This window comes from Frieseomelitta varia, unplaced genomic scaffold (assembly GCF_011392965.1).
Source record: "Frieseomelitta varia isolate USP_RPSP 00005682 unplaced genomic scaffold, Fvar_1.2 scaffold_659, whole genome shotgun sequence".
In the NCBI taxonomy this organism is placed as follows: domain Eukaryota; kingdom Metazoa; phylum Arthropoda; class Insecta; order Hymenoptera; family Apidae; genus Frieseomelitta; species Frieseomelitta varia.
In genome coordinates, this window is record NW_025110433.1 from 334244 (window position 1) to 358301 (window position 24058).

Sequence of the window (24058 nt, forward strand, 5' to 3'; positions counted from 1 at the left end):
CCCCCCCCGTCCTCTTTCTTTTTCTTTTTTTTTTCGACGTGGTCTTCGCACGCGCGTTTCTACGTTCCCAGGAGTTAAAGGTCTCTTGGAAATTAGAGAAATTCTCCCGTTGAAGAGCCGCGAGAATTCTCGGCGATGGCTGCCGGATAACCCGCCGGCACGCAGTCGAGATGCAAATCTCGGCACTGCTCGTAGAAACATTAAAAATTATTTCTACTTCGCGCCAGTCTTTATTCGCCCGGCGACGCTATTTCTCTATCTGTACTCCGGGCCCCGTCTTTGCCACATTGCTCTCTTATCGCGTCCCCCGATCGTTATTACCTTGATCTTACACGCGTAAGCGCTTACAACCCACGGTGACTCCCAAAGTCGTGAGACCAGGCGGCGCTAGTTGTACGTTCCAAGTTATGGGAGAATTTTGGACGCTGCTCTCTAAGATCCATATCCTCTTGACTACGTGACACATTTACTGTTTTGTTAAGCTAGTCAAACGTAGAATATTGCGTGGATGATTCCGCGTGAGAGTGATGTACAAAATTTCTCCCTTTCTACAGAAAATATTCGTGAAAGTGAGGCAGAGAGAAGCTGAAACTTCCGTCGTACAGATGTGACTTGGAACCGTTTTTCATCCCGAGTGGCCGCAGACACGGAAGTAAGGCACACGATTCACTCGTACCTCCGATTACATCGAGAGTACATTTTTCAATAACCAACGGCGGAAGATCGTTCGCGAGGCGGTGCTCGATAAGCCAGTTGTCGGATCGCGATTTTTCGATATCGAACGCGCGATAAAACTGGCGAACGCGCGATGATGCGGATCTAGAAGCGACGCGCGAAAAGTGTTCAAGCAACAGAATCCGCGCTTCGTGGCTAAAGGAACGGCGCGTCGTAAGCGGTATATACCGGTGTCACGTTTATCTGCACGGCGATCGGTTGCGCGCACCGCACGATTGCGCGAAACCGCTGCGTGGCGCTCCAGCGAGCGTTCGCCAACAAGCGTACCAACCTCGTGTGCAACCGGTAAACCGGTTGAACTTCTCGCTCGTGGTTTCCTGCGCGATCTTGCTCGCGGAAAAATCGACGCGAAAAATTTTCTGTTTCGATCGAAATTCACTTTCTCAGCGAGCAAAACCGAGAGCCGTCCGTGTGTCGGAGAACGATGGTTTCTTCGCGCGAGATTACAGATAACGAGCGATTTGCCAACTCGTAGCGAAGCTCTTCTTTTTTCTTTTTTTTTCTTTTTTAATCACGGAGGTGTCGAGAAACATCCCCCGGTTGTTTTTCTCTCGAAGTACAAATGATCGTGCGGTAGGTAGTAGATTGTTCTTCCTGTTCTGTAATAATGATTCTGCACGTCGTTTACGATAGCGTATACGGTAAACGCCGCGCACTAATAATGGCGGTCTACGACGTAAACAGGAACGACGTAAATGAGAAGTAAATTAATTCAGGCACTCGTGGATCGGCGCGACGGATGGCCTAACGTGTTTTCAACCACTAATTAAGATTATTCACCGGGAGTTTATCGCGTTCTTCCGTAAGCGGTGTGTCGACTTCTCATTGTATAGTTTTGGTGGAAGTTCGTGATGCGTGAGAAAACGGACACGAACCGGCATCCCGGTTTCTGCCGCGATTAAATCTCTCCCGCTTCTCTACGTTACGTTCATCGTTGTGCTTGTAAAAACGGTTATATGGGCTAATTGGTCGTCGTCGATCTTCTTTCTTCTTCTTCACTCTCCTCCTCCTCCCCCTCCACTTTCGCGCGCGCCTCTCTTCGCGATCTCTCTGGCTCTCCTCTTTCTCTCTTTCTCTCTTTCTTCCCTCTTCCTTTCATTCGCTTCTGCATTCGTGCAATTTCTTTTTCGTCGTCACGTCACAATTTCTTCCCGCCTTGGACGCTTATGAGTTACTGCATCCATGAGGAGTATTACTACCTGTCGAACCTGACTCGTACTCTCTTGCCGTGGCCTATCATTTATTATCTCATTTTATAGTCAACTGATCGTGCTGTTCGCTGAACCGCCTATAGCGTTTACTCCGGGATTAAACTTACTGTAGAGTATGCTTCTCAGCCGCATTTCAGAGTGAAATCATTTTTCAGACGTATTTGATCTTAAAAAAGAAAAAGAGAAAAATAAAAATAAAGAAAGGATCGCAATCTTTTCTCTCCTTTCTTCGTTTCTCTGCTGGGAAACGAAGGCTAAAAGAGAACAGAGAACGCATCGCTGTTCAATAATGTAATGAAGATCGCATTAAAATGATAGCGCCTCCCAACCCGTCGAGATACCATCGAAAATTGGTCAGTGATTTAATTCACCGTCTCGACGCGGGACAAGTTATTCAACGCGCGATCGATCGTCTAATCGTTATTCAATCAATGCCCGACATTTCGTGCAGCGCTGGAAGGAAAGGTTAGAGGCTCCTTGAGACGCGAAATCAGCGTGCCGTCACGCGCACTCTATCCCAGCCGGTCTCTAATAACACACTTTAACACCTCGCTGGTTCGCCTCGGTAGACCACCCAAATGTACGCCGGTCGAACGATTTAGCTTGGTCGAACGGTGGCCCTGATTGGTATTGCAGGTGAACGACGAACGTAAACGCGCGGGCAGTGGTGATTGATAAGCAGCGCCACGCGCCATTCGACGGACAAATACGATCGTCGTGAAGGCGACGGGACCGCCCGCGGACTGCATTCACTTGCCTGTCTATATAATTCGTACGTGTGCCCCAAACAAGGAAACCCCGGCGAGCCGTTGTAAAACCATCTCTAGAATTATAGACTATAGAAAAACGTGGCAGCGGCGATGTTAATATCGAGGAAACGAGCGAGTGGTTATCGCGAGAGAAAGACGTGCACCTTCTGCACGAGTAAATACCGAATCGGAAAAGGCGATAAGACCGCCCGCTGTGTCTCACCAGCGTGTTACAATGTACGACGACAAACAAGAACGATCGTGCTTTTCGCACGCTGCGTTTTGTCAAATTACTAAACGAGTCAGAACGCTCTTTACCGATCATCCCATTTATCACTCGCCGCAAGGAATCCGACGAGTGTGTCCGTTTTCAAGAAAACGGAGGAGAATCGCAATGCGAAATTATGTATTTTGTACAGGAGAATGTTTCCGTCGAGGAAATTTCGAAATCGGCGAATGAAAACATTCGCGCAACTCTCCAGAGTTCTCCTTGTCGATCGCTAGACCAGAGCATGACCTTAATCAGCATTTCGTACTAAACGTATGCACAATTTGTCTGATATTCGACGTAAATAACGAACGTCGCTGCCGGCAGCCACCGAGTTCCGAGCGGTTATTTGCATACATGAATATTGAGGCACGGATACCGGAATAAGTGACAACTAACCGAGATAATTGCTTGAAAAGGATAGGCAATATGTATATTGCGATCGTTGATGCGATCCGAAAGAAAAGAAACCGGTTTATCGGATTTATTGATCGTTTTACATTAACCATTTTTTTTTTTTTTCTCTCTCTCTGGTAATCGTGATTTCGCCGCTGCCGCGTCCATTATGCAAATTGAATCGGCGCTATTCCCTTTATCTCGCCACTTATCGATGAGAACGATAGCCGAGGAAAATTGTTTAACACGTGACTCGAAACATCTATTAAAATTTTCCCGGGAGTTCCCGCCACACGTGATCCCAGCGGCCAGCCACCTATCGAATTCGGCAGGAACCACGAGGAAACGGATGTTCCGGAAAAGCTCGAGAGATGGCGTGTCGTGTGATTCGAGGTCGGGACGGTGGAGGACGCCAGCTGTTTCCGTGCTGCCACCTTTAGTAGCCCGCGCAAAATGAAGGCGGTACTGACCTGCGCGTGTCCCCCGCACCATCATAACACAAGCCGCGAACGCCATGCTGCCAGAAGATTTATGAGCCATATCATGGCGCGGCATCTAAACGATTATTTGCTGTTAAACGTAAACGGCTTATAAAAACGAGCCCTGCATAATAGAGTAAATATAGGCTCGATGTTCGGCTCCGGTAAATTTATAGATCCACTTAAGACGATCTTGTATCGACGCATTGACTGCTAACCCTTTATCCCTGGTACAAACTGTCCCGGACAATGTAACCTTGGTCGAAATTACCTCTGGCTAAATCTTTGATTCCTCTTGTTTTTTATTTTTCTTTTTTTTTTTTCTCCCTCTTAGATAAGAAGCAGTTAAAATGATTTTTAAAGAAAATTAATTTCTTGTCTTTTTCTTTTTGGGCCAAAGATTTATTCAACGGAAGCCCTTGACAAATTTGTCCGCCGTTTGTTTCTTCTTGTCTCTCTAGCTTTTTATTGACTTGCCTGAAAATTAATATTTAAGAACGTGAAGAGCAAATCAGACGGGACCATCTCGCCCGAATATTTACATGCGTCGATCGTCTGGCTCGTACATCAAGCTCGTGTTTAGAAAGGCAATCGAGCGCCTCCTATGAAGAACAATCATTTATTAAACGGATACGTCATCGCCCTGTTGCGATACTTGTGCGTTTCCCTCATTGAGAATCAGAAGAGTGAATCGCGGTATTTGAATAACAAACGGTATGCAAATTCGCATCACCCCGCGGTCGTTTAGTCCCTCGTGCGGATCTCTATGCCGCGAAATCTGAAAATATATCGTGTCCATTGCCGTACACGCGTCTTCGATCATTCTACAATCCGATTTATTATTCAAGACGCTAAAAACTTTTCCATGGAATAAATCGGTATTCCTTTCTCGAGTGTCCTTAACTGTTTCGATGTGTTTGCTAGCAATCGATAGTCCGGACAATCGTCGAATAACTGTCTATATTTTTCACATTGTTATTCTGATTTTTGCCACAAATACTTTAACGATCTCGAAACGTACTTTCGTATCTATAAATTTTTTAGGCTTTCTCAGTGTATTATTGGAATGAAATAACGAAAGGGAAATATTGCAATCTAACATTTCATTGTAGATGTATAAATATTCGAACATTTGTAGAAACTTTTTTTAAATACATTTGTTACATGTGAAACATTTTGAAATTTCGTTAGTGTTATAGTGGAACACTATTGTGATTATATCGGTCAGTGGGATCATTTTTGATACTATATATTTCACGCTGTTTCAAACATATATTCCCAAAAAGTATCTTGTAATTTTTAACGTTACAGAAATTTTAAAATATTTTATATGGCGCACACAATATAGAACACAAGATGAGTGTTCGATTACTTTCGTAAGCCACTGTAGAACCGCGAAAATTTATTAAAAAATTCTGAAACTACTCGCGCTTTCTCAAACAAATTCTGTCATCGACAAACTGTACAGATCCCTTCGACGAAGAATCTAAGGCTTGACCTGTCGTGTTTTCACAGGGAAACGCGAGAGTTCATCGAGGATCCTTTGAAATTATTGGTAAAGCTCGCGCGGTGTTGCGACGATATGGAATAAATTACCATACACATAGGATACGATTTGACAGCGTATTTTCCTTGTAGAAAAGGCGTCCTCCGGCGTTCGTTAATCCGGCCGACTGCTCAGAAATACCATCGGCAGGGAAAGGCTCTTAATGTTCTATTCTTACATTTCGCGGCACCTCCCGGATGAAACGCGGTTTGATAGCCTTTCTCCAAGAAGATTTTAATTAAGCCCGCCCCTCCAGTGTTTCGTCTGATTGGACAAGCTAATCCCGTTCCGTAGAAAATTTAGGGTTTCCCTTCTGGAAAGAGAGAGAGAGAGAGAGAGAGAGAAAAAGAGACTCGACCCTCCTAGCCGTTAACATTTTTTCGCGGCCTACTGAGAAAATTATAATGATTTATCGACCGATAAATAAAATCCATCCTCCCCTCCGTGGAAACCTCTGGCATTCATCTTGTCGCTGACGTTGCAGCGTTTCTCTCGGACAACTTTGGTATTTTTAACGGGCGCGTGCCTCCGCTTCGATTTCATCTTTATCCTCCTTCTCTTTTTTTCCCGACACTCTCGATTTTCACGTCCAAGAGCTTTTTTTTACGTCTTAGTTCGAAGTCCACCGTTATTCGTGGAAATGGGCTTGGGACAGAAACGTAGCGAGAGCAGGTTTGGGTCGGATGGTGTGACCGACTATTCAGTTGACTGTCAAGTTAAGTCAAGTTAATTCTGCTAGAATTTAATCCACATTTTTTTACTTTCATTCGAGGGATCCTACTTTTACATAGGAGAAATTACGTAGAAACTTGTTCCACCTGTCGACGAAATTTTGATGTCTTGAATATATTTATTTCATTTACGCTCTGCGCAATTTTGTCACTTTTTAATTTTCTCATAAATGTATAAACTATTCATTCCGACCACCGGCTGCTGTCTCTCTGCTTTATCGTCCTCAGTTAATTAAACAGTCAGCCAGCCATGCTACGACCTGGACCATTATGTTCATTATGTTTTTATCCTTAGACGACCTCGAAAGACAGAGACCACCCTGCGTTCGTGAGCCGGTATTTTTCGAAGGAAGGAGCACACGGAATATAGATGTCTCCCTTTTTGACTGAGCTGTGTTTTTCCACGGTAGAACAGTCCGTAAAAAGCAGCTTGTTCGGCGATGAGTTTTCCAAACGATGGGTTTCGGTCGGCATTTTTGTCCATCATCGTGGAGGAGCAGTTGGGATCTCCGTGTGCCGGTGGGAGGAAAAGTTTCTGACCAGCTGGAGGGGGTGAAAGGAAACTAGCACGTCAGGGGATGACATCTAAATCTCCCTTTTCGTTTCACGCTGACTGCCCGCCCTTTCGCTAGCTACGCTGTGCTAGTCCGGGACTCCCTTTTCGCTTGTTCTGCCTCCTCGAAGGGGTGGGTTCTTTTTGGTACACTCAGTGGCAAAATCTTCCAGTTACCCTTCGGCATAATATAGCCGAACTTCTTTTTGGTTTTACTTTTTCCATTTTTTTTTTTTTTTTTTTTTTTTTTTTTATAAACCAACCAGAATTTTGAAATCTGTAACAACGTAGGATAAAATACAAAATTTCTCAACATGAACGTTGGGTTTTATTCGTTTTTATGAACTAACGTGAACATTGAAATATATAAAAATAGCAATATTTCATCGATCTAATCATGCATCTTTCTGCGAGTCATATTGATAGGTTTATGATCATATTTATCACCGATCTGACGCTAGGACAGCCGAATCTAATAATAGATAAACAATACACCGCATAGAAATAATTAAAATTAAAACGGGTTGATAGAAATAATTATACATCTATATATAATTAAATCTCGACAAAAGTCAATATAAATCACGTTTAAAACATCTACGTATTATCGTTAATTGCAAATGAACCAACCAAAGTGAAAAACCTGTCATTCGTAGTTAATTAATTTGATAATTCTACTTCTAAAGTCACTGAAAACTTTTCAACCGTATTGTTAAACAAATCAAATAGCACGCCTCTATATCGTACAAAACAAGACATCAAGTATAATATATATCCCCCAATGTCAAAATAAGACCGAGTATAGTAAGCTCCTCGGTCCTAGAAACACGGAACGAAAATGAAATTCCTCCGTAATCTGCTGGCATCTCGTTCTGAAAATGGGAGCAAAGGGAAATTCACAGAGAAAGAGAGACAGACGGAGACGAGAGAAGAGAGAGAGAGAGAGAGAGAGAGAGAGAGAGAGAGAGAGAGAGAGAGGGAAGTTCATTGTCGAAGGTTTTCCGGCGGGTCCCAGGACTAACGTCGTTACGGTTTCACGCAAGCGAGCGCGCGGCCCGTCGGCGCTTTTATATTTTTATGGCGGTGAAAGTTGGCTCGGAGGGTCGCGACCGTGAAGGCATTTCACGTCCCTAAGTTTCGCCGGCCGCTGGAAAAACGAGGACAATAACAGAGAGAGAGAGACTACGGCGAGTTTCACTTTTGCCCCACCAGGAAAAACACTTCGAATGAAAACGTAGAGAGAAGAGGAGAAAACCAAAGGGTCCTTGCTGTTCCGGACTATCTGCGGATCAGTTTCTCTCGTGGATCTTCCGCCGTCGACTATCGATCCTTCGTCGAACGAAAGAGATCGGAATCTTTCGTTCGATTCGCGGTTGTTGGATTGGAACGCGTGTTTAAAAAAATGCAGAGAATGCACACGGTATGCAGAGGCGTTTGTACTTGTAACGTGAAAAAAATATAATGTTTCTGCTTAAATTTCACCCCCTTTCGACCCTTTGTCTTACGATTTTTTTTTTTTTTTTGAAGTAATCGGTTTTTTAAGTAACCTGTGACATCGATAATTGTGATCAGTGATATAATTTGCTATCTGTAATTGTTACGTGATATTGCAAGACAAAGGGTGAATTGTAATTAATTGCACAAAGATCTAGCAGTCTGGTGACTACACTAATACTCTTTCAAAGTGAATTTTTCAAATTCTTCGAAGTTCGATGGTACCTGGAAGGTGATATCGTGAAAATTGCGTGGAACAGACAATTCGCGTTTCATCAAGAAAGAACGATGTTGGGGTTAATACGCGGCAGAGTAGTGGAAAATTAGAGTACACGTAGTTTGATGAAAGGTTGCAGAGAGTTTTCGCGGTTAAGCACGAGAGGATGAAGAATAGTCAGCGGTACTTCCAGCGACGTGGTTCGTAAATTTTCGAACCAGCCGCGGTGATCCATCCTCGCCTCGTGGAGTTTCACGTAAACAGATCGCTTCGCGCCTTACGATTGTTTCGGGGTTTTGAATCGCCTTGACATTCTCCATTTCCGTTCTACTTATCCGTTCTACATATAATACACATGCAGTTCCAATTTAACACGAAACCACAGTATCAACCCCTATGTCGCCGACTCGTCATCCAATACTTCCTCCGTCAACGTATAAGATTTCATTAGATTATAACCAACTGATACAAATTTTCTTCAAACGCGGCCGAGCTATTTTCAAACAACAGAGAGAATTAATAACCCTTCCTCCAATCTTGTAGAGAATTTTATCATGTTATGTTTTGCGACGCATACTTTTTTCAAACCAACCATCGTCGATTGATCAATCAAAAAAAAAAAGAAAAAAAAAGGGAGAAGACGAAGAAAATGAGTTGATTTTGGGGGGGGGGGATAGAATCGCGAAACACGTCGAGGCCGCGAGTTTCCACGTAACTCGCCGCCCATTCTACGAAATCGTGCACGTGTGCAACGCCGGATTCAGCTGCCTCGTTCGGTTCACGAATGAATTATCGCCCGTTCGGGGTTGGGCTCTTTCATTTCCAGTCCACGCGGTAGCTCCGTCCTTTCCTCCCTGTCTGCGCTGCCTGCCCCTCCGGCGGCCCTCTCTTTCCGCCGTATCGGCCGAGCCTGCCGTCAGCAACGCTTTTTCCCATCCCTCTGCGATTCAACCTCGCTTCACCACGCTCTCTCTCTCTCTCTCTCTCTCTCTCTCTCTCTCACACGCACACACACACACTCACTCACTTACTTTCTCTCCCCTTTCTTTTTCCATTTCCAGCGGAAAGATACCGTGCCACCCCTCTTTCCCTATCCCCTTTTCACCGTTCTATTCCCGACAGTTTTTATAGACCCGCGCATTTTCGCTAAATATCGAATCTGCTTCGTACCACATTACTCGGCCGAGTTCATTTATTAACTGAAAGCTAATTCGGGCCCAGGGTGGATGTCGTGCTTGGAAAATTGATATCGTAGGAGAAAGGGTGATTTTGCAAACGTGGCGGAGGCTGGTTATGAGTTGACGAATTTGTTTACCGCACAAGACTCGCTGAAGACTTTGAGAAATGATATCTGGAAGCCCCGTTTGGAAGTGTTTCTCCCGGTGGTGGGCAGACTGGAAGGCTGGGAACCTCTTTCTCGTGAGGACAAGATACCCGTCACAACAGCTGCTCCGCACCTCAGAGCTGCGCGTTTCCAAACTACACTACTCTGGACGATTCCCTTTCGATTTTGTTACGCAATCGATAAAGCACGATTGTTTCTTCGTGAAATTTGGGATAATAATTAGTCGAATCTCGATTAACAAAGATTCTTCAATCATACAATAAACGTGTAAATTTGTGTTTTAAAATTCTTGCACAGTTTTGCAATATATATTAAAAGAATCTGTAGAAATTTTACAAAAATGAAAAGTATTTAGTTTTTTGTCTATATACTGGAATCAGATACTCGCGTTTGTTTGTTAAAATCAATATTTTCCAAATATTTTGAGAATCGCGCAGCAACTATATCACGAGACCGTCAATGGTGGAAAATAAATGGCAGTAATGGGTGGCGTGTTTCTGGACGCAATTTAGTGGTTGTTTCCCTTCTCGGTAGTCTGAGGGTCAGGGGAACGAGGAAAGAATCAAAGGGAGAACGCAATCAATCGAATGTTTTCCTTCGGAACGTCTCTTGCAAATGTGACGGAGAGGAAAAGCGAGACGAGGGTAAATTGAAATGCCGTGACACGGAAGGAACTTTGATTGGAAAAGGGACAAGCCCCTGTGAGACGTCCAGAAACAAAACTAATCTTTCGCTAGATAAAATTCCCTTACCTCAGTTGCCCGTAAAACTGCACTATTACTTTCCTCCAAACTTTTATAATTTTTTAAAAAAATTATTCTAAACCTTCCATTCAGCCACAAATATTAGATATAACATACTCGTTACATTTATTGTATTGCAATGTTCTAACAGATTTCGTACGACGAGAGTAAAATATCAGATTTATGATGAAATAATCAGAAATACAGCTTGCCTCCTAACTCTATCTGCTCATCTCGTTACAGAGGATCAGTAAAACGATTTCAACGAGACAAAGCAAAATAACAAAAAAAAAAAATAAAAATAAAAAAAAAGAAGAAAGTACTTAACAAATTGTCAAGCAAAGTAACAAGAGGGTGACACTCATTGCTGGCAGGGGGTTAGACGTTTAATCGCGGAGTGAGGGAGAGAGAAGGGAAGAGTAATGGCGGGAAGAAGCGGGGATGGCGTCGAATTGAATGTTTTCGTTTTGAGCGGCGTTCTGGCCGGTCGATCGAAGCGGAAGAGTCCCTCGAAGAGGGTAAATTGGAATTCCGCGACGCGAAGAGTGGCTCGGTTAGCTCACCGGGCCAAACAGGGGGTCAGTGGGGTGAGGACCAGGGCAGGAAACCGGGGAAAACGTAGAGCGGGGCTACGCGGGAGCGAGCGTGTAGGAGGAAGAGAAGAGAGAGAGAGAGAGAGAGAGAGAGAGAGAGAGAGAGAGAGAGAGAACACCCAAGGAATATTTACTGCCATCTTCTCTACCACTTGCCCACAGATTCCCTGCCTGAACTTGTAAACACCTCTTAACTATATAGAGATAGTATCTCGGTTTCCCTTCTCGTGTAACCTAAGCAGTTACGCGGTTGTTATAGTCGAAGGATTATTAATTAGATCGTCCCATGATTGCACACGAATTTCTCCCTTTTTTCTTCTTTTCCTCTTCGTCTTCCTCGTCTTTCTTTTACATTTCGTATCTTCGTCCTTCCGATTCCTTTTTCCTGCCCCTCTCGATTTGTAATTCATTTGGTAAATCGGCGAGCAAGGGTGGTCTCTGTCTCTCGATTTCTGCATTTCCGTCCCTCTCCCGTGTTCCGATGCCGAGAGGTTTAATTGATTCGAACCGCGCCGCGACTATCGGATTATTAATTGCGCTGTTAATCGGGGACGACGGTAATTAAGCTGTCGGCGACTCAGTTTTATGATGCCACGTGGCCCGTGCGCTATGCGTCTGCCTTTGTCGGGTCCGTGACCGTCGGCACTTCCTTCCTAATCATTGTCGAACACGTAAGAGACCTTTGCTTCCACGCAGATTTATAGTACTTTCGAGTCGAACGTTGCAACGCTCCCTTTAATTATCAAATCCCTCTGTAATATCTACGCTTTGATCGTTTTACTTCGTATACTTGTTAAATCACATTGCCGGAAAAATATCAAATAACTTGTTTAAAACGATCATTAGTTTCGAAATTCTATTTCATCGATTCAGTGTTCGCCCTCGGCAGACAAACGAATAAAGACTGTTTGTAGAAAAATTATTTTCTTATTGTTCTAGGCTTATCAAAATATGTAAAAATACGTCGCGTTACTTAATGAAATCTTTGCCTTGTCACACCATTTCTAGTCGAGTCTGTTTGAAAGGTTTCTCAGGAAGGATAAAAATTTATTTCGAAGAGATTCACGCTCTAAGAAGAAAGTAGAAATTCATCGGATTTTATTAGAAATCTCTCTCAATAATCGACTGATTTGATTAATTTATTAATTCACAACTCGCTCGCGGTTATTTCCAACTCAATAAAAAGATTTCTACGTTCGCAACCTTTCGACGAGGGGGGAAGTACGCTCGAATTTCACGATCGTAAGCGCAATTATAAAAAGAAAAAAAAAAAAAGGAAGGAACGAATACTCCAGACATATTGAGGATTTACGATGACAGATGTCTCGCAGGGAACTCGACGTTCATTAAAGCTGAGAACGGGTCCGATAAGAAAGGAGAATTACGTCGGTAGCTGCGTTAACGAGCCGCCTGCTTGCGGAATCGAAATCGCTCGATACTCAACGATCGCGATATTAAACGTGGCCGTCGCAACGAAAGTAAAATTATAAAATAGCAGGAGCGGAAGCGAGAGGAACAGGCGGAAGCGGCAAAACCGGCGGGCGCACTGCCGCGATAATTGTTCGAATTCAATGAAATTGCCACGCGCTTCCGACCGGCCTGTTTTCCGATCGATTCGCGCCGCGTCGCTCGCAGCCTCGTTTCACGTCTGTCGTCGCCGGGCCGTTCACCTGAATAAACCAGTTGGATATTTGTCAATGACTGCGTCAATATTTGTCGTTACAAGTCGCAGAAAAAGTTTCACCCGAGACGACCTTCGCGATTCAAACGCGTGTGTCTTGCGTAGGCTTCTTTATTGGAGCGTGTTATATTTTACTGTGTGTTAATCAAGAATGAAAAAGATCGTACGTTTCTAATATTATAATTTCTTGTAGTATTGTAATGATATAGATGAACAGTAGTATAATAAAATGAATTAAATTTCACAGTCACGTTAAAAATTCACAGATACTCGGTTTTAACGAGATCGACTTTAATGCAAATGTATATAGCTAAGAATAATTAACAAAAATGAAATAACATCATAACGTCGTTAATCAATGATGATTCAGAAATTTAAAGAGTAAATCACATTTTAACAAAATGTATATCGTGTATACGACATATGTCAATTAAATTAAGCGAATATTGAAATATTAAATTGACATGTACAGTTGTCAGCAATAGTTTCGGGAGAAAGTCGCGGAAATGGTGAATGATCTCGACGATTTTCTGTTCAGTCGAGCGAGACACGATCGGCAACGATGTCAACACGGAAATCCTCAGCTTCTATTTTATTCACGATGAGAGAGAGAGAGAGAGAGAGAGAGAGAGAGAGAGAGAGAGAGAGAGAGAGAGAGTCGAAGCGAAGAACGTTGTACGGCTACGTGTGCTGAAAGCGGAAACGCGGAAAGGACTCGAGGATCCGCGAAGACGATCGCGCAGACATGCTTGACACGCAGCGCACACGTGCATACGTATCTTGTATTTTATTCTACGTTCGCGTAAGAAACGTCGACTGATGGATTGTGCCCGATTGAAGACTTGCCGCTCTTTCCGAAAATGACGAGCAATAAGGTGAAATTGTAAATTGATTGGCGATGGGATTGTGGTTTGATAAATCATCGACGAGAATAATAATTCAGATAAATACTGGAGTTGCATTATTTCCAAATTCTACATAATAAACAAGAGAATAAAGAAGATTATCATTCTCTTAACGGTATCTTTCTTCGAACGGAATATTACTTACATACATACATATCCAAACTGACGCTGGAAAAAAAAAACTTTATTAGTCGCCTCTTTGCGACTGTAATATTTTAAACGACGCCATCCAATATCGTCGACCATTCAATCTCGTATCGAAACGTTCTCCGAAAACAAAGAGCTAGGAAAAAAACAGAGCGCGGCAAAAAAAAAAAAAAATCGAGACCGAGAAATACGTATTTCGTCTCTCCGTCTCAATCCGAGCAATTTCCATTCGGAAAACCGAGCGTTTTCCTCCGAACGACAAGAAAAACAGGGAGGGGGAGGGGGGGGGCGAAAAAAGGCGACGGTGCTCACGGCTTGTAGCCCGAAAGGCAAGAAATCGAAGCCCTGAAACAACGAGAGAGCCGATGCGCCCTCGTAGCTTGTGTGCAGAGACGCCGGAGACGCGGAGATGTAGAACGAGAGAGACAAATAGAAGGAGACGGTGAAACCCACTAAATCAATACTCTGCCATCGCTCCAACTCTGGCTCATCCCCTCGCGCCCCCTTAGCCACCACCGTGTCTCTCTTTCACTCTCTCACTCTCACTCACTCTCTCTCTCTCACTCTCTCTCTCTCTCTCTGTCTGTCTGTCTGTCTCTCGTGTTCACCGCTCCTCCTTCGGCGTCGTTCCGTTCGTGGCATGCCACCCTTCGTTCCACCCCCGTCACGCTCTCCGGCCCAAAACTTCTCTCCGGCTACTCCCGCAGAGAGTTCGCCTCTATCGGGGTTGAATTCCCCCTCCCACTCGCGCCGTCTAACTACGGCTCGCGAGACGTCCACGATCAGCCACGGGGAAATGAGAACTCTCTCCACCGCCGCTGTCTTTCGCAATATTCCAGCGTGTTTCACGGTGGGCTCCGTTCTTCCGGCCTCCAGACCGACCGACAGACCGTGTCCAGCTCTTTGCTGTAGGTTCGATTCGAGGATGCGAAGTCGGTGTCGAGTCGGTAGATACTTGGAACTCGGCGCTCGGTGTTCCATTCTTGGGGGTTATACGCTCGACGGAGAACTTCGTTGCGTGCCCGTTCTGGATTGCAGCCTTCGATGCTCAAGCGTTTCTCTCTCTCTTGGGTTTGTTGTTTCAGAAGACACCGGTAGGAGTGAGACAAATCCGAAAACTGGTTCCCATTTTTAGCAACCCTAAAATTACGTCGCTCTTTCTCGGGAGCTATCTTTCGTCGAGCAACGGGGGAGGCGCAAAAAGTCTCGAGAGGTCGCGGTAAATCATCTTAAAGTGCCTGTCGAATTCTCCGCTCTTCGATTTCGTTCCTACCGTGTACTACCGTGTAGTTCTCGTTTCCAAAAAGGAAATCAACGTCGGATAATCGTCCGCCGTTCGCGAAGAGTCGAGTCGCGGAAAAAGCACCAGCGTTGGAGCTTCGAAACCTCCGTCTGAGAGGGTCGTAAGAAGAACACGAGCGCTCGTACGAGTGGTCCACGCGGATATCGTGCGGTTCATCAGCAAACTGGGTCACGTAGCTCTGGTGGCACACGTTCACGCAAGCGTCGACCATTTGCGGATCACTACCGAACTTATCTACTACGATCGTGAGATACGGCCGGCCTCCGTAGAAGTAGGAGGAAGAGGTCACTGATGGCCGGAGGGGTCCGCTTCGCCGCGTGTTTGTGCGACCGAGTGTTAGCCGACGATCTGGCTAAGCTCGTTGGCCCTGTTCCTTCTTTCCCTTTAACGCCTTTCTTTTCTCTTTCTTCCTCTTCTCTGCCCCTCCTTCTGTCCTCCTATCATTGTACAATCGTCTTGTAACCGAACGAACGAACAGTCAGCTGCCGTTTTGACGGTCACCGGGCTACCGACGGGTATTTGCGTCGCGATAATCTCTCTGGTGTCGCGATCTGACTGTTACAAGCTTATTTATCGAGTTACTCGACCAACAGCTTACGTTTTCTTCATTAGCAGCGTTCGCGATAACATCATCATCTCTCTTTAACTAACAATAAGCTTTGAAGATATGTGTTAACCTCTTGCGCTGGAATGACGTGCCACGCACGTCGAGAATTTTTTTTTCCCAAAATTGCAATATTTCCTCAGTTTCAAGTATATCTAAAACAAAATAGGCAAAGCAAATAATAAATTTGTTACTTCTCAATCATTTCTATCCAGTGGTATCATACCGACGAAGAGAAAGCGACGAATTATTGTACATTATTGGTTTGGTCACTCGTTATGGTCCGCAATCAGTTGCCAGCGCAAGCGGTTAAAAGAATTTTTTTTTTAATAAATTAAGGGTCAAAGGAAATGCAGGATAAAGTGTATTTGTAAAAAGTGCTTAAATATCTGAAGAAACTAGACACGGTGATGGAGCAAAAATTGACCTAGGCATCTCAACTGAGAAATTTATAATAAATTTCTCTATACGCGTGTAATAATTCTAGTTTTTCGTTCCAAATACAACAGAACTCCGTTTACTTCAACCAAATTTCAGTCAACGCCTGAAATGAACTCTTGCTGGTCGAATCCATTCTACTGAACTCGCGATGAATTCGAATTTGTTCCACAACGATGAATCAAGCTACACCGTGACGATAAATACATTATAGAATCGACGAACGAGAATTTGCATTTCGATCGCGCACCGATTCTAACGAACAACCTGCTCGGTCCGTTTCGAAAGTTTCTCATCCCTCTGCTGGAAATAATCCCAAGCAAATCAGCACTCCTGAGAGACATCGATCCGAAACATTTAGCAAAGGACAACGTCCCGCAAGCCGTGGTACGTGCGCAGCGGCGATTAAAAGTCTGGATTAGCGGCTGTGAAAGAAGGGAACCTCGGCAGTCCGTGGCAGTTTCTTAAAGGGAGCATCGTCGTCCTCCTCCTGGCGAGTCCAATTACACGGGCAGCGGGTTCTGCTTTGTTTCACGGCCGTTGCCCGTTGTCTGATACCTTCTTCCTTTCCCTCTTTATTCTCTCTCTCTCTCTCTCTCTCTCTCTCTCTCTCTCTCTCGCGCGCGCGCGTTCGCTGGTTCTCGCGGTCTCGTTGCGGATCGCGGTCGTACACGGTGGCAAGTCCCGTTGGCAGGTTGCGTTGCGATTTCGCGGCTGCCACCTAGCGCTCTTAGCAACTTAGCGTCCCGTTAATTTCTCGCGATCCGCGCCACGATTTCGGTGGTGCCGAAAATTTAGCGCTCTCGAACCGCCCTTTAAATCTTCGCGGGCTCTCCTCTTCGTCTCCGGGCAGCCGGGCCGGAAATAGCGTCGTGGCCCCGCCACAGCGTTAGCACCGCCTAATACGCTGCTCGCGGCCGGCTTATTTATTAACCGTGTTAACTTAGCACCGTTGAAACGCATTACGACTAATTAAAAGCGATCGTTCTGCAATTTGCCCGAGTCAATCAACAGACGGCTCGGCTTCTTTTGTTTCCCCTCGTGGCAGGTGACGAGAAAAGGGCGTGTCGTCTTGGAGCCGTGTTTGACGATATTTGACTGATGTATGATTTTTAGCTTGAAGGTGATTGAGATGTTACTCATTTCCGAATCTAAACAATCAAGCAGCATATATATATATATATATATATATATATATATATAGTTAATAACGCTGAGAGCGTGTTACAGAATAAAAATACAATACAACAGAAATAATTTATATTTTTTTTACATACTTTACAAATTTCTTTTTATTCTAGCAAGCGTCCGTGCTTGCGTGCAATTTTACACGTTTTCTAGATTTTCTAGAAACGCACGGGAATGGCTCGACCATGAAAAGCTCCAACTCGGTTTACCTGCTCGCACATTGAATAATGCGGAGTTTCTGTACATAACAAAAACGCGTAGAGACAAATGTCGAACACGAACCCGAGACGTGCTCCGTAATTCCATTCAAATTGAAAAGCACCGAGTGCCGAGTTCGTTAGGAAGAGCATACGCGCGGATCCGGTCATTCCTTCCGGCGTAGCAATCTCTAAACCAGAACATCACTGTTCCGGAGGCGTCGGTGGTTTTCAATTAGGGTACAGCCAAGGGAAGGTACCTTGCTGGTGGGCGTCAGTCACGTATTTGACGATCAATTAACAGAACGCCGCGTATACAATGCGAGAGAAAAAAAGAAAGAAAGAAAGAGAAAAAGAGAGAGTGAGGGACATATAAGGTTTCAGTTTCCCAAACAAATAATTAACAGCCGCGTGCGCGCGATAAATAATTCGGGCTGAAAATTCGTCGAATTTCGCTTCGATTAATATTTATAATGCAAATGCATTGTAATGGCGCGCGTTCCGCGTACGTTGCCCGCTTATCCCGCGATATCTTCGTGTAATTAATTCGCTTGGCAAACCGCACGGCACTAATTAATCAAAAATCCTTCTTTTTCTAACTGTTGCAGGTAAGAGCGCTTTGATGTTTCTCCTGCGCGAGCGCGAGTCGTTCACGGTGGTGCCGGTAAGTGTTGATTCTCCCGCGGCCGCGCTCCATCCATGACGATGTACATCTTGTTCCTCGTAATTAGAAACGCCTTGGCACTCGGGTATTTTCCTATCAACCGCGTGCCAAGCAAACCGTCGCGCTTTGCGCAGGAAACGATCGCGTTTCGCGCTGCAATTTTACGCCTCGTGTCTCGATCGCCCGGGATATAAGCAATCCCCCCTCCGACGTTTCGTTGCTCAGATTGTTAGCAGGAATTTCTTTCGACGGTCTTTCGCTTCCAATGATTCTGACTCGTGTCTTCGATTATGTACGTAACGTTTGTTACTGGTCTTTTAATACAATGGCAAGAAACACGTCTTTTGTAGCATGAGGCGATAGTTCGAAGATGAATCCTCTTTATTTCTTTCTGAAAGTATAAGAGTTTGTTGACAATGTGTGTTAGTTTGTCATACCTTAGAAACAGCCACTGTTTTTGGTAAAAACAGTTAAATATATCTGTTTATCTTCGTTGAAAAGTCAGCTTATGAACAATTGTATTTGCTAAAGAACTTACATCGTTCAAAATAACAGTACAACAGTCGTAAAGCTTCTCCAAAAAAAAAAGTAATTTCATAAATAGGAAGAGTTTTCGTAGTTTTGATATGCCATTCGAAATAATTAATTACCACAAATTAACACACATATATACAAATATATACAAATAATACCATATTAAAAACTCACTACAAATTCTTCAATGTACTCTATCGATGTTAATTTCAAAACTATACTTCCATATACTTCTCCCCAAAAATTTACTCCAAACCCTAACCCTTTGCAACTCTCCAACACAGACCTTCACCAACTTTACCTTCTCAATATTACGTTCCAGAAAGTATAAGAGTTTCTTGACAATGTGTGTTAGTTTGTCACACCTTAAAAATAGCCATCGTTTTTGGTAAAAACAGTTAAATATATCTGTTTATCTTTGTTGAAAAGTCAGTAGCTTAAGAACAATTGTATTTGTTGCTAAAGAAATGGTAACGTGCATCGTTCAAAATAACGATACAACAGTCGTAAAGCTTCTTCAAAAAAAAAAAGTAATTTCATAAATAGGAAGAGTTTTCGTAGATTTGATATGCCATTCGAAATAATTAATTACCACAAATTAACACACATATACACAAATATATACAAAAAATACCATATTAAAAACTCACTACAAATTCTTCAATGTACTCTATCGATGTTAAGTTCAAAACTATACTTCCATATACTTCTCCCCAAAAATTTACTCCAAACCCTAACCCTTTGCAACCCTCCAACACAGACCTTCACCAACTTTACCTTCTCAATATTACGTCCCAGAATTATAAGCTTCCATTCCATCAACTCAACACGCAGGTGAATCGAGCGTGGTGTTGCCATCGACACGCTCGCCTATTTATATCATTTCTTGCCTGGCAGAGCGTTACAGATAGATATAGAGGCCACGGCGAGTACGCGTTCCACGTTCTCTCTTTCTCTTTCTCCTCCCCTCTCTCTTTGTCCACGATACGACAACGGCGTTCGATAACTTCACGATGGCCGCGGAAAGATCGGCGGCCAGATCCGTCGACACGGATCGAGCACGGATTTTCTGTGATTTTCCGCGCGCGGTCCTCCGCCCGCTCGTCGTAGGCCGTGCACGTCCCGCCGAGGTTCGAGAGACTCGCATTCAATTCGATTCGCGTACGCCGGCTCTCGTGGCACGTGGTGCATCGCGCGATCACTCGTCACTGCGAGATGGGATCGAGTGTTGCCTTACAAGCGAGTTCGAATTTTTGGTCGTTAGATTCTGAGTATTTCCAATGGTACTGGCAAGTTTTCTGGGTGGTATGGTACTTTCGGAAATGAGAATATACGCAGTTTTCAAGTATATTCTTCATTATTGTTTTTTTCATTTTACTAAAATCCTGTAGCAGACACTAGAAGCGATTCTGCCCCGATTTCCAAGATTCGAGCGAACCGTTGAACTCGAACTTGTTTTCAATATCGTTGCGTGTTCGCTTGTATTTATTTCAAGGTAAATTGGGTAAATTAATGTACGATGAATAAATTTAATGTTTCTTACTAATTTATTGTTATTATTTAATTACTTACTCACTTGTTATTATATAATTTATTTTTTTATAACTTTTTAAAGTATGATAGCTTTCAAAACAATTTCCAAAGTGTCATATGAAGGTTCTTTTTATAGCAAATTTGTATCGCCATGTCCAGCGTAGTATACGAGTTCAAAGTGTTAAAGTTTCGAAAATTACAATTACGTTTCCGAAACCTGGAGATAGCCTCCTCATCCTGCGGTTTGGAAACGATGAACTGTATAAAACGAATACATGGCACGTGCGCTGATTGAAGTATTCTTGAGAATTAGGTGTAGCTTTTGAAATTTAAGGAAAGTACAGTTAGATATTTCGATATCGAACTCGTCTCGGATTTGTAGGCGCGTATTGGACTAGATCCCATCCCTACTCGTCACTCGGCAACTCCACGCGCCGCTTTCCCATTTCGAATCGCTCGTTTCGAATTGTATATTCACCGAGTATACTCGCGGAGCCTCGTTTTCGATGGAGTGACACGCTGGTTTTTTCGAAATAGGTGGCAGCAATATTTTACGAAGCCGGACTGGCTGGAATTGCCAGCTTTTTTTTTTTGAGAGCACGATAGTGTGGGATGAGCTCTAGAAGGGGAAACGATTATGTGGGTGGAGCGATGGAAAGTCGGTGTTTTCTATTTTTCCACCGATATGAATTTGAACAGCCGGAGATAACGTCTATAGTGGACGAAGCGAATGAAAGATGAAATTGATACGGGCGGGAATATCGAAGTAAATTAATCGATTAACCTTCGCGTTTCAGCCGACCTGTTTCACTGAAACATTCTACTCAAACCGATCGATCAGTTTCGATTTGCGTGCAAACAACATACAATAGGAGAGCATACGTCGCGAAAAGAATTGCACGCTCACGAAGCGTGCAAGAAATATTTTTCTACAATGTTTGACGTTATTACGTGTAATTAGCATACTTGACAATAGGGTCAATCAGATATACATATATGCTAAGACTCTGAATTTATAATAATCAAAAGATTGAGCTTTTTTTTTTTCGAACAGATGGACATATATGTAACTTGATTTTATTTGTTGTTTCATAATTTGGTGAAGAAGCAAAAAAAAACATCTCTTTGACAATTATTTGTGTCGCATTTCGACTTCAAAATGGAAAAAAAAAAACGCTGTGCAAGTTCATCAAATATTATCTAACGAAGTAGCCTTTAAAATTGCGGTAGTGTCAGAATTGCTTTGCTAAATTTCAGTACTGACGATGATATCAAATCATTCCTGTAATTGTCTTTTGTCGAAAAAGATAAGAGCTTTACATAATCGAACAAAATGGACAAAGCTTTTGTTTCTCGTAAAAAGTTCGCGCTTTCATTTGCGCACAAAGAAAAGCAATTTTGGCCAATAATAATTAATATGCTGCAGTTTCTCAAGTTCACATAAAAATAAGTACGTGATTTTCCATACATATCTCTCTTCGACAATTTCTAAAAATTGAACAGAAAAACAGTCCAACGCAGGAAGAAAAGTTCGAAACGTTAGCCATCCTCGTCGGACGTCGATCGTTCATTTCCTAAGCGTTCCGTTCGCGTCCGTTCGGACCGTCCAATTTATTTTCACTCGTCCGACTGGTGAGCGAATACGGGTGGCGAATCGTCGAATACGGGGCGATCAAATGTTATCGAGCGTACGCCCTCCCTTTGTTGACGTAGAAAGAAGCACGGCGTACAAGTGACAGCGCTTCGCAACCCTCGATCCTCTGCAACCGAATCGAGGGAGCGAAGCGTAGCCGAACGAGCGAGTGAAAAGCAGCGGCGGCGGCGGCGGCGGCGGCGGCGGCGGTAACGACTCGTCGGGAGAGAACAGAGGAGATTCTCTCTGTTCGCGGGAGAAAGTGCACGGCGGACAAGGAAGGCGTGCGAGGAGGCGAAAGAGAGGAGAAAGAGAGCAAGGAAGCGTGACGGAGACAAAGAGAAAAGGAAGAGGGAGGGCTGGATATACGCAACCACCGTCGTGTTGGATCACGGGGGCGTAAAGAGAGGAACGAGCGAAGGAGAGCGGAGAACGCGGGTGTACAAGGGGATAGAAGAGAGAGAGAGAGAGAGAGAGAGAGGGAGAGGGAGAGACGAGGAGCGCGTCAGCTTAACGCATGTGCACAGGGCGCCTCGCGTCGCGGCGCTCTGGTCCCGCCGGTCGGAGGCTGCGAAACCGAGCGGCCGGAATTCGCGGACCAGAGTGGTCGCATCTCTCGGTTCAGATATACACGCGCGGCGCAAGGTACCCCAGGGTCCGCGGTTTTCCATGAAAATCGAGGAACGCGCGGCCAAACCGACGCTGGCCAACGGAACAGTACCAGCCGAGTCGCGCGCCGATCGTCGACGGAATAATGCCGCCGCGAGCATCGTTCTGCCATCGGTGACGAACGACGACCGTTGTAAACGACACGCATCACGATCGTCTCGCGACCACGGTGTGCACGTGCTACGACATGACCACCCAAACGGGAAGCTGCCGCTGAGTCCAGCCAGTCGCTGGTGCGTCCAGAGTTTCGCAGAGAGAGGAAGCGCGTCCAGTTAACAGAACGACGATAGAAAACGGAAAGAGTTACGGATACTACGGCTGGCCACTTTAAACTGTCCACACCACCGCGACGGCGGTCACACAAGCGGTGTACGCGTTGTCTATCAATTGGCGAAAAGAGGAAGTGGTAGTCGACCGGCGGATGTTGCTCTCTCGTAAAGCTTGGCGCGTTCGCTCAGCAGCTCCGTTCACCGGAGAATCGACCACGGATGACAATCGAATGAACCGGCCAGGTTCATGACTCGCTAAGGCAATCGCTCGCTTATTTTTTATTGTTATTCATCGGCATACGGGTTGGCTGTGTGACTGGCACTCGTGATACGGCGAAACTCGCGTTTGTAAAATTTCATGCGAAACTTTCGGCCAAATGAGTAGCCAGAGAGAGTGTTCTTTTTTGCAGAAGTGTTGAGAACGGTAAAGGACGCGAAGAAACGCTCTGAGAGGTGACGCGCGTCATTTGAGAATATCTACGGTTCCGATCGCGGATCCTGCGAAAGAGAGAGAGAGAGAGAGAGAGAGAGAGAGAAAGAAAAAAACGGTGAAAAAAGGAAAGAGGCTCGTGCGAGAGAAGGGTGATGGTGATTGGACTCGAATGGTCGCTTCGCCTCGTAGAGAAGAGTAAGTTTCCGCGAAGGACAGATGTTTGGTGGACGGTGTCGGGTGGTTTGCATTCGAGGCCAAGTAATTCGGTGCTGGCTGGCTCGGTGACTGTACGCGTTCACGCTTGGTCTGTCAGGACCACGAGCACGAGCACGAGCACGAGCACAAGCTCGAGCACAAGCACGAGTAAGAGCAAGAGCAAGAACGCCACGGGATTGTTTGAGGAGGTGCCAGTGCGTGGAGGGAAGAAGCAGCCACGACGGAGCCCAGCGCCGGGGCACGGACAACAAGGCCCCCGGTGCAGGGAAGAAGCCAGGCAGAAGGGGAAACCGGGGCCAGCGTAGCAGCAACGGCCCTGAAACTACAGGGGAACCTAGCTACCCCCTTGCACAGGGGGGAAACCAGGAGGAGACCTCGCCGACGGAGGCGACGGAAAAAGAAGCGACGGAGGTGAGCGCGTTCACTCCCATTCTTCGTCATTCTACGGCTCGACTACGTATCCTCTCCCTTTCGTTTCTTCACTTCTCCTTCTTTTTCTTCTCTCTTCGTCGACTCTTGCCAACTGTTTTGTTTTTGTCTGCTCATTGGATGGACGTTGTCGAAACTGCGTGCTTGACACGTAG

General features: G+C 44.7%; 1 protein-coding gene across 8 annotated transcripts in view; it reads left to right on the forward strand.

The window, feature by feature from the left end:
• Positions 1 to 24058, forward strand: part of LOC122534996 (homeotic protein antennapedia-like) — a 158691-nt gene that overhangs the window by 74108 nt on the left and 60525 nt on the right. For 3 of the 8 annotated variants that reach the window (XM_043666129.1, XM_043666138.1, XM_043666139.1), the window contains exon 1: positions 22394 to 23885. The exons of 4 other annotated variants lie outside the window; for them this stretch is intronic. The gene's annotated coding sequence lies outside the window, so the exon portion shown is untranslated. Of the gene's footprint in view, positions 1 to 18131; positions 18188 to 22393; positions 23886 to 24058 lie in introns of those variants that run through there. One more of the 8 variants, XM_043666136.1, reaches the window with a different exon arrangement.